This window comes from Eubalaena glacialis, chromosome 4, assembly GCF_028564815.1.
Source record: "Eubalaena glacialis isolate mEubGla1 chromosome 4, mEubGla1.1.hap2.+ XY, whole genome shotgun sequence".
In the NCBI taxonomy this organism is placed as follows: domain Eukaryota; kingdom Metazoa; phylum Chordata; class Mammalia; order Artiodactyla; family Balaenidae; genus Eubalaena; species Eubalaena glacialis.
In genome coordinates, this window is record NC_083719.1 from 68474479 (window position 1) to 68486535 (window position 12057).

Genomic DNA, 12057 nt, shown 5'->3' on the forward strand with positions numbered 1-12057 from the left:
TAAACCCACGCACATATGGTCACCTTATCTTTGATAAAGGAGGCAAGAATATACAGTGGAGAAAAGACAGCCTCTTCAATAAGTGGTGCTGGGAAAACTGGACAGCTACATATAAAAGAATGAAATTAGAACACTCCCTAACACCATAGACAAAAATAAACTCAAAATGGATTAGAGACCTAAATATAAGGCCAGAAACCATCAAACTCTTAGAGGAAAACATAGGCAGAACATTCTATGACATAAATCACAGCAAGATCCTTTTTGACCGACCTCCTATAGAAATGGAAATTAAAACAAAAATAAACAAATGGGACCTAATGAAACTTAAAATCATTTGCACAGCAAAGGAAACCATAAAGAAGGCGAAAAGACAACCCTCAGAATTGGAGAAAATATTTGCAAATCAAGCAACTGACAAAGGATTAATCTCCAAAATTTACAAGCAGCTCATGCAGCTCAATATCAAAAAAACAAACAACCCAATCCAAAAATGGGCAGAAGACTTAAATAGACATTTCTTCAAAGAAGATATACAGATTGCCAACAGACACATGAAAGAATGTTCAACATCATTAATCATTAGAGAAATGCAAATCAAAACTACAATGAGATATCTTCTCACACTGGTCAGAATGGCCATCATCAAAAAATCTACAAACAATAAATGCTGGAGAGGGTTTGGAGAAAAGGGAACACTCTTGCACTGTTGGTGGGAAAGTTAATTGATACAGCCACTATGGAGAACAGTATGGAGGTTCCTTAAAAAACTAAAAAGAGAAATACCATATGACCCAGCAATCCCACTACTGGGCATATACCCTGAGAGAACCATAATTCAAAAAGAGTCATGTACCAAAATGTTCATTGCAGCTCTATTTACAATAGCCAGGACATGGAAGCAACCTAAGTGTCCATCAACTGATGAATGGATAAAGAAGATGTGGCACATATATACAATGGAATATTACTCAGCCATAAAAAGAAACGAAATTGAGTTATTTGTAGTGAGGTGCGTGGACCTAGAGTTTGTCATACAGAGTGAAGTAAGTCAGAAAGAGAAAAACAAATACCGTATGCTAACACATATATATGGAATCTAAAAAAAAAAAAAAAAAAAAGTCCTGAAGAACCTAGGGGCAAGATGGGAATAGAGACACAGACTTACTAGAGAAAGGAGCTGAGGATATGGGGAAGGGGAAGGGTAAGCTGTGACAAAGTGAGAGAGTGGCATGGACATACATACACTACCAAACATAAAATAGATAGCTAGTGAGAAGCAGCTGCATAGCACAGGGAGATCAGCTCTGTGCTTTGTAACCACCTAGAGGGGTGGGATAGGGAGGGTGGGAGGGAGGGAGATGCAAGAGGGAAGAGATATGGGAACATATGTATAACTGATTCACTTTGTTATAAAGCAGAAACTAACATACCATTGTAAAGCAATTATACTCCAATAAAGACATTAAACAAATAAAACGAAAAAAAGAAAAAAAGAAAAGAATATGACTCTCACATAACTAAACTGCTGGATTCTAAAGAAAATGTGCATAGATTCTTCCTCTGTTATTTTACCTGCAAAATTCCAAACCTGGCATGCAGCAGATGAAATAGGCATTCAATATACAGTATATGAAATTGCCAGTTACTGAAGTCACGTTAAAATATTCAGGTCCATTTTCAGAGTTACAACCTACTTGAGTTTCTCAGTACTTTTTCCTTTTTTTTTTTTTTTTTTTTTTTTTAATGTATCCAATGTTGTTATTTTCTCTTTAGCTATCCAAACAGAAATCTAAATTTACTCAGATTTGGCATTGCTCCAGAGACTAAATGATTAGATGGAACTTATTTCTCCTTCTCATGAATTATTCTTATATTCTTATAAGATCAAGTTGACATACACAAGTCCTAATTTTATTCCCTGTAGCAAGCAAGAATATCTCCTTTGTCCTAACTCATGGAATTCTGCAACCCTGAACTTACAGCAAGAAAAGAAAGAAAAGGTAATCTTATGAAATGTTCTCCAGGTTATTTTCTGTCCTCATGAGGGTATCTTATCCATGTGGTATAAACCTCTAAAATTTTATTATGATACCTCTGAATAGCCTCCCTCCTCCTTCCCCTCAGCCACTCCCTCACTACTCTCACTTTCTTCTCATTGGTTATTGCAACTTGAAGTCTTAGTTTGGTTGCAAACAGATGGAAGTGTAGAAAAGATATGGGGAAAGCATACTCTTCTTGTGTCACAGTTCAGTCTCTTAGGGAGAATGAGAGTTGTTCCATTATCTTGTGGTCCTGACTTAAGGACTCTAATTCAGACGACAGTAGAGGTTGGTAAGATAGAGCAGCATGTTTACCTCTTCAGTCAGAGTTTCTTTCTTTTTGAAAAGTTGAGGCATTCATAGAATGAAGCTCAGATTAATTTTTACTTCAGGTCACTCCATTTTCATTTAATGAAGTGACATGCCTCCCTTAACAGGTTTTAACACCATTTATGTACCATCTCCAAATAAACAGATCCTATTTGTGGAATCATTAGCATTAGAAGGATCTCTGATCAATCTATGTAACTCTACCATGAACACAAAGATCAACTGCTACTTAACATAGGTAGGGAGACTCTGCATTCATTTTGACTTTATTTGCTTTAAAACTATATCTTTCAAAGTACGATATGATGCTATTATGAGTTAAAAAAATTTTTTTTCCTACCACAAATCAATAAAATATGTAGAGTCTACACTTTCTCCAGGCTGCAGTTTGCTTATTTATAAAATGAAAGACTTAAAAAATGCCCTCTAGGGATATTTCCAGGTCTAAAATACTGTAATGTTAATTACAAATCATAACATTTTCACCGTATATGACCTTAAGAAGAAAAAAATTTCTCATCCATTCTTTAAATGCATTAAGATCAAAAAATATATTTTACTAATATACAATATTATATTTGCATTTTTCTGTATTAACTCCACCATATTTAAAGCATGTTTTAAAATTCAATATATGACTTAAAACTACATCTCTGTATAAATTGGATTATTCTCATGGGCCTCACTAGAAAAAATCAATTAAAAATTAACATTTTATAACATTACTAATGCACATGTATCATTTAAGGTAGAGTGCCAAAGTAGGTTGTTTTCACTACAAAATACCCCATTAATATATAAACATCAAAACGTAGTTTATAAAATTATTTGTGTACTGAACCCTCAATCCAAGGGGAAAAAAGTCAACTTGTTATCCTATCAGTGCTTTTAATTTAAAACATTTATTTCAACTTCGATGTTTCAGTACATATCTACTGTATTAGTTTCCTATGACTGCTGTAATAAATTAACAAAAACTTGATGGCTTAAAGCAAAAGACATTTGTTCTCTTTATGATTTTGGAGACCAGAGTCAAAAACAAATCTTATGGGGCTAAAATCAAGGTGCCAGCAGGGTTGTTCTCCCTACATAAGGTCTAGGGGAGAATTCATTCCTTGACTCTTCCAGCTTCTGGTGACTGTAGGCATTCTTATTCAGTACAATATCTGCCTGTGGTCACTTGGCTTTTTTTCTATCTCAAATCTCCCTCTGGCCCCTCTTATAAGGACACTTGTGATTGCATTTAGGGTCCACCTGGATAACTGAGGATAATTTCCACATCTCAAGATCCTTAACATTATACATCTGTAAAGTCTTTTTTTTTTTTTTTTTCCATATCAGCTAACATTTTAGGGATTAGGACTTGGGAAGGACTTTTTCAGCATACCACATTTATTTTCCTAGAAATTAGAGTTTATTTTCATCAAACTCGACACTGATTTACAATCCACATAGTAATGACTCTGGACCTCCAGACAATCATCCACTAGTTACACATGAGCCTGAGCTGTTATAAACTGAGTGTTGACAATTTGGCATATTTTTGGTCACTGTATTTTATGGAGTACACATCCTTCAGATAAAGAATTGAGCTCAATTTCCCCTGTGGCTTAAAGTATTGCTTTAGATTATAAACTCAATGGGAAAAAACGCAGAATAATAGGGCTTTTCTAGGAGTGATTGCTTCAGTGTGAGGTACAGGATGACATGCCATACATGTATTTTTATTCTGATTTCATGGAAAACAAACCACCCATGCCTCTTTGAAAATAAACAGGTGTCATATACAACAAAACTGTCCGATTATGAAACACTTACCCACACTTGTAAATTGCTTGGAGGGTAGGGTAAACTGTTGTCAGATCTTGAAACAGGAAGAAAATGTCAGAGCAGACGATAGTAGAATATGGGGGGGAAAAAAGGGAAAGAATTAGAATTACCAGGTTGAAAAATATAAAAAACAAAAATTTAACTTTAAAATTTCCATCCAGTGGTTTATTAAGAAGCCATGTGGATCCTTGCTATACTAAGGCTACTGTGAATTTTTAGCAATTCTTAGGTGACAGAAAAGTGGGTCCATACACAGAGTTATATTTTAATAGAATTAGTGTGGCTTGTTCTGAAATATGATAGTGTGAAGGAGAGGAAGAAACAGAGGGCGAGGGAGAGAGAAGAGAGAAAAACAGGGGAAAGAGAAATTAGAGCAGAGTTTACTTGTCTTAGAATTATTTACATCTAACAAGACCCCTTAGAGTAAATGATACTTATAAACACAAGATCCCTAAATATACACAGAAAGGTAAATGTGGGTATTTTCCATAAGGCTTCTTCTCAGAGAGGCCTTTCTTTTCCTGACCACCTTATCAACATTTCCAACCACATTTCTCAACATTTTAAATTCCCATTTTCTAATTTATTTTTAAATTTTTGCAGTAATCACTGTACAACATTCAAACTATATGACTTAGTTATCTTATTTATTACTGTCTCCCACAATTGAATGCTAGCTCCATAAAGGCAGTGTCACTACTGAAAACTGTCCACCACATATAGTATTCCACCTGCCAAGAATTGTATACCCTAACAAGTAGAGATATATAGATTTTTAATTGAATAAATAGCTTGGCTATTTAATTAATACTTCTGCAATGAAGAATTTATTTTCTAATTAATTGTTGAAATGTGTGTCTTTGTATAAACCAGCGGTCCCCAACCTTTTTGGCACCAGGGACCGGCTTCATGGAGGACAATTTTTCCATGGACCGGGGTGGGGGTGGTGTGGGAGTGTGGGGTTGGTTTGGGGATGATTCAAGCACATTACATTTATTGTGCACTTTATATCTATTATTATTATTACATTGTAATATATAATGAAATACACAACTCATCATAATGCAGAATCAGTGGGAGCCCTGAGCTTGTCTTCACTTGCCGCTCACTGATAGGGTTTTGATACGAGTCTGCAAGCAATTGATTTATTATGGTCTCTGTGCAGTCAAACCTCTCTGCTAATGATAATCTGTATTTGTAGCTTCTCCCCAGTGCCAGCATCACTGCCTCAGCTCCACTTCAGATCATCAGGCATTAAATTCTCATAAGGAACATGCAACCCAGATCCCTTGCATGCGCAGTTCACAGTAGGGTTCGTGCTCCTATGAGAATCTAATGCCACTGCTGATCTGACAGGAGGTGGAGCTCAGGCAGTAATGTGAGTGATGGGGAGTGGCTGTAAATACAGACGAAGCTTCACTAGCTCGCCAGCTGCTCACCTCCTGCTGCACAGCTCGGTTCCTAACAGGTCATGGACCGCTACCAGTCTGTAGCCTGGGGGTTGGGGACCCCTGGTATAAACTATCTCTCAAACTGGTCTTTAAAATACAATGAACTTCATTAAAAAGCAAGTAAGTATGATTGGATTATATAATATTATTTGACTTTTAACATAGTCAGGAAATTGAAGACTAAATGCATATTAACCACTCAATAAAAAAGCACCTAGGCCTAAGTTTGAACAATAAATTAAAATGTAGGGGCTTCCCTGGTGGTGCAGTGGTTGAGAATCTGCCTGCTAATGCAGGGGACACGGGTTCGTGCCCTGGTCTGGGAAGATCCCACATGCCACGGAGCAACTAGGCCCGTGAGCCACAATTACCAAGCCTGCGCGTCTGGAGCTTGTGTTCCGCAACAAGAGAGGCCGCGATAGTGAGAGGCCCGCGCACAGCGATGAAGAGTGGCCCCCGCTTGCCACAACTAGAGAAAGCCCTCGCACAGAAACGAAGACCCAACACAGCCAAAAAATAAATAAATAAATAATAAATTTAAAATGCATATTCTTAGAAAAAATGTATATAAGTGCTATTTCTATTCAAAAGGCATCTTCCTATTATATGTTATATCATAATATTTCTAAGATAAGAGGAATACTTATTTTTTAATTGAAGTTGGTTGATTTACAATGTTGTGCTAGTTTCAGGTGTACAAACAAAGTGATTCCATTATACGTACATATATATCTATTCTTTTTCAGATTCTTTTCCCTTATAGGTTATTACAAACTAGTGAGTATAGTCCCTTGTGTTATACAGTAGGTCCTTATCAGTTACCTATGTTATAAATAGTAGTGTGTATATGTTAATCCTAAATTCCTTATTTATCCCTCTTCCACCTTTCCCCCTTGGTAACCATAAGTTTGCTTTCTATGTCTATGGGTCTATTTCTGTTTTGTATATAAGTTCATTCATACCTTTTTTTTTTTTCTTTTCTAGATTCCACATATAAGCAGTATCATATTATATTAGTCTTTCTCTGGCTTACTTCACTTAGTATGATAATCTCTAGGTCTATCCATGTTGCTGCAAATGGCATTATTTCATTCTTTTTTTATGGCTGGGTAATATCTCATTGTATATATATGTATACCACATCTTCTTTATCCATTCATCTGTCGATGAACATTTAGGTTGCTTCCATGTCTTGGCTATTGTAAATAGTGCTGCAGTGAAATTTGGGGGGCATGTATCTTTTCAAATTATGTTTTTTTCTAGATATATGCCCAGGAGTGGGACTGCAAGATCACATGGTAGCTCTATTTTTAGTTCTTTGAGGAACCTCCATACCATTCTCCATAGTGGCTGTACCAATTTACATTCCCACCAACAGTATAGGAGGGTTCCTTTTTCTCCACACTCTCGCCAGTGTTTATTATTTATAGACTTCTTGATGATGGCCATTCAGACTGGTATAGTTTTGATTTGCATTTCTCTAATAATTAGTGATGTTGAGCCTCTTTTCATGTGCTTTCTTATTTTTAAATCCTAGTATCTTGTTCAGTGCATATCATGTAGTAGGTGTTTAATACATATTTGTAAAAAAAAAATGGAAACATCTTGGTGAGATATAATTCACATACCATTCGATTCACCCATCTGATGTATACAATCTAAAGATTTTTAGTATTCGACAGAGTTATAAATTATCACCACAATCAATTTGTACATTTTATCATTCCCCAAAGAAACCCTGTACCCTTTAGCATAACCCCACAACCCCTCTAGCCCTAGTAAAACTGAATCTACTTTTTGGTCTATAGATTTGCCCATTCTGGACAAGTCATATAAATTGAATCATATAATATGTGACTTTTTGTTTCTGGCTTCCTTAATGTAGCATGATGTTCTCAAGGTTTACCTTGCTGTAGCATGTATTATTATTTAATTCCTCTTTATTGCCAAATAATATTCCATTGCGTTCTTCCATTCCTCCATTGATAGGCGTTTGGGATATTTCTACATTTTGGCTATTATTAATAATGTTGTTATAAACATTGGTGTGCAAGTTTATGTGTGAACATGGTTTCAATAATTTTGGGTATAAGCCTAGCAGTAGAATTATTGGATCATGGTAAGTATATGTTTATCCTTTCCATAAACTGCCACAATATTTTCCAAAGTAACTGTGCCATTTTTCAATCCAACTAGCAATGTATGATAGTCCCAATTTCTCCATATTCTTGCTACTTAACTGTTCTCTGTCTTTTTCGTATAGCTATCCTAATGTGAAATGATATCCCATTGTGGATTTGATTTGCATTTCCCTTTATGGCTGAAGATGTTTGAATGTCTTTTCATAGTCTTTCTTTTTCTAAAGGTTACTAATCAACTGATTTTATTTTAATTTTTCCAGTTTCACTGAGGTATAGTTGACATATAACTTTGTATTAGTTTAAGACGTACAACATAATGATTTGATATTTGAATATACGGCAAAATGATAACCACAATAAGTTTGGTTAACATCAATCACCTCACATAGTTACAATTATTTGTCTTGTGATGAGAACTTAACTATAGTCACAGTGCTATATACCACATCCCCAGAACTTATTTATATTATAACTGGAAGTTTGTACCTTTTGACCACCTTTACCCACTTCCCCCATCCCTCCACTCCCCACTTTTGGCAACTACCAATCTGTTCTCTGTTTCCATGAGTTCAGGTTGTTTTAGACTCCACATATAAATGAGATCATATGGTATCTGTCTTTCTTTCTCTGACATTTCACTTAGCATAATGCCCCTTTTATGTTCTTATTGGTAATTTACTGATTATTCTGGAGAAATGTCTATTCAGATCTTTTGCCCATTTATTAATTTGGTTATTGCCCTTTTATTATTGAGTTGTAAGAGTTCTTTTTATATTCTAGATACAATTCCCCTGTCAGATATGTGATTTACAAATAATTATCCTATTCTGTGGGGTATACTTTAATATCTTGATGGTGTCCTTCAAAGTTATGTGGTGTTTTAATTTTGATGAAATTCAATGTATTTTTTTTGTTACATGTGCTTTTGGTTTTATATCTAAGAAGCCATTGGCTAATCCAAGGTCAGAAAAATATATGCTTGTTTTCCCCTAAGCATTTTCTAGTTTAGTTCTTACATTTCGGTCTTTGATTGATCTATTTTGAGTTCAATATTTGTATATGGTGTGAGGTAGTGGTACAACTCTATTCTCTGAATGCAAAAATCCAGTCATTCTGGCCAAATTTGTTAAAAAGACCACTCTTTCTGTATTGAATTGCCTTGGCGCTCTCATTGAAAATCAAATAATGTATGACAGTACCACAATATCTTGATTACGGTGACTTTGTAGTAAATTCTGAAATCAGGAAGTATGAATACCTGAAATTTGTTTTTATCTTTCAAATTGTTTTGGTTATTATGAGTCTCTTGAATTTCCATATGAATTTTAGGATCACATTTTCAATTTCTGCAAAAATTGCCAACTGTGATTTTGATAAATATTGCATTGAATCTGGAGATCAAATTGGGGGTTATTGCCATCTGAACAAATTTAAGTTTTCTGATTAATGACAACTGAATGTCTCCTTATTTTCTTGTAGTTTTCAGAATATGACTTACATTTCTTCTGTTAATTTATTCCCAAGTATTTATTTTCCTATTTTTATTCTTGTTGATGCTATTATAAATGGAATTGTCTTTTTCAATTTCACTTTCATATTTTCCATCACAAGTATATAGAAATACAATTAATTTTGTATATTGATCATGTATCTTGCAAACTTACTAAACTCACTTATTAATTCTAAGAGGATTTAGTGGATTCCTAAGATTTTCTAGCTATAAGATTATATTATCTGCAGATAGACTGTTTTACTTCTTCCTTCCTAACATGGATGTTTTTTATTTCTTTTTTTTTCTTACATAATTATCCTAACTGGAAGAATCTTCAATACAGTGTTGAATACAAGAGATGAGGATGGACATTCTTTCCTTGTTCCTGCTACTACAGCAAAAGCATTCAACTGGTAACCATTAAGTATGATGTTGGCTCTGGGCTTTTCACAGACACATTTTCACTCTGTTGATTATGTCATTTGGTGGTATAGTCCAATTTGTCTATTTTTACTTTTGTTTCCAGGGCTTTTGGTGTCATATCTAGGAAATCCTTTCCAAATTCAATATCATGAAGTTTTCCCCCTATTTTCTTCTAAGAGTTTTATAATTTTAGGTCTTGCCTTTAGGTTTTTGACTTAAATTTTGTATTTTGTATAAAATAAAGGTTCAATTTCATTCATGGTCTCATAAGCAAGCTGGAGTGAGGACAGCTGGATGGACAATATTTTTGGTGTGCCATCCCTGAGGTAAAGCCACTACTCTATCAGTGGGGACTTAGTGGAAGAACGAAACCCCTAATCTTTTGATCATACTCTCTAGGAATTTAGGCTTTGAAATTGGATCTGAGGAGCAGAGCACATGTGTATGAAATGCTGGCAACCTGCAATTCTCAGGGTGATAATGTAGCTCTCAACTTTAAGCTAGAGAAAGAGGACGTCTTACATTTTTGGTTACACCTGCTTGGATTGGATTTTCTAGCATTCTGAGCTGAGAATGAGAGAGAAGGTGTGAACTGTGCTTCAAATGATACAGACTCTTGCTATTCCCTTTATGTTTTAGATTTCCTTGAATAAATGTTTATATATTTGTTGTATACACTTATGGAAATATCTGGAGACCTTAATTTTTTAAAATAATTTTAACCAATTATACTTCTTTCACTGGAGAACAGAGCTCTTCATGCTACCATTCAAATGTATACATAGTTGTTAAATTGTTTAAATACAAATCCTTATCATTTAAACAGTGTTTTTATAAAGCTAATTATTAATACACTTTCTTTAATAAAATATTAGATTCTTTATTGCTATTTTGTCCTAAAGAAAACATATATTACTGAACTTGCTGTACCTTCTCATTTTGGGGATGAAAACACATTAAATTTAACTTCTGTGGGTTTCAATGCCCAACCACATAGCTAAAGATATGTTGAAAAATTGCATTTATGTTATAAAGATATATAGTACTACTAATTATCAAAGTTATATTGAAGAGCATTTATAGGGCTGTTTCATACCAGCACCCCTTTAAAAGTAAACTGATAGCAATCATTCTACATGAAAATCAATATAAATTACATAAAACAGTAATAAAAATGAATAATCAATATATTAATTTTATAAGTATGTATGGCAACATTTCCACATGTGTCTCATCTACCTCACTTATGGACCTGAAATTAACTATCCATACTTGCAGAACCAACATTAGGCAGTTAAGAAAAGTATGGACTCTGGAGTCAGACCTTTGTTTTAAGTCTGGTCTTTTTTTTTTTTTTTTTTTAATTGACTTACAATATTGCATTAATTTCAGGTGTACAGTATAGTAATTTTTTTTTTTGCAGATTATATTCCATCATAGGTTATTACAAGATATTGGATATCATTCCCTGTGCTATACAGTAAAAATATGGAATGCTTCACAAATTTACATGTTATCCTTGCTTAGGGGCCATACTAATCTTCTCTGTATTGTTCCAATTTTAGTATATGTGCTGCTGAAGTGAGCACAGTCTGGCTTATTTGAACTAATTAATTTAATTATGTTTAAATCTAGGTTAATTTTGGTTTGAATAACTTAACTTCTGAATGACTCAGTTTTAATATCTACAAAATGCAAGTAATGGCACTAACTCTGTGCTTTTCTGATGATTAAATTACTTAAGTATATGTAACACCTAGAATGTGCTTATTATTTTTAAGTGCTTAATAAATGGAAGTCATTTTTGTTGTTATAATTATTAGCTATTTAAAAATAACCCTCTACCATTGGTTGGGTTTAAACCTACCATTACTGCTTTCCCATTAGAGTACTGAGCAAAGGCTAATAGGTCTAGCAATGAACTAATACAGTACTGGTTTTGATGTCCAGCTTATCACTTGCCAGCTATATGATTATAGGAAATTTACCTAATCACTGTGAATCTTGATTTTATCAATTTTTAAAGATTTTATCGCCTTTGAAAGAAAGATTCGAGTTTGGTTAAGTAAGGTAGTACACAATAAGGCCTTTTAACTAAAAATAAACAACAAATTTTGCCCTCTGGACATTGGTTTTCATTTCCTCCTTAGTTATCAATTATGTAAACCATTCTTATTTTGATTCTTATTAACGCTTTTCATTTTCAGGTGTCCTTCCTATGTTCTTCTGTATCTGAATTCTCATTTCTTCTATTTCTTTCTATATTTATATTATACTTCTTAAAAAGTAAACAAAGGAAAAAATCTTTCAAGATATGAAAAAACTAATATTAAAGTGAATTGATTTTT

General features: G+C 34.1%; 1 non-coding gene across 1 annotated transcript; it reads right to left on the reverse strand.

Moving 5' to 3' along the window:
- Positions 1-11191: 11191 nt before the first annotated feature.
- On the reverse strand, positions 11192-11298 carry LOC133091550 (U6 spliceosomal RNA). The gene has a single exon (XR_009700895.1). It is a non-coding gene; the product is annotated as a U6 spliceosomal RNA (small nuclear RNA).
- Positions 11299-12057: the final 759 nt, after the last annotated feature.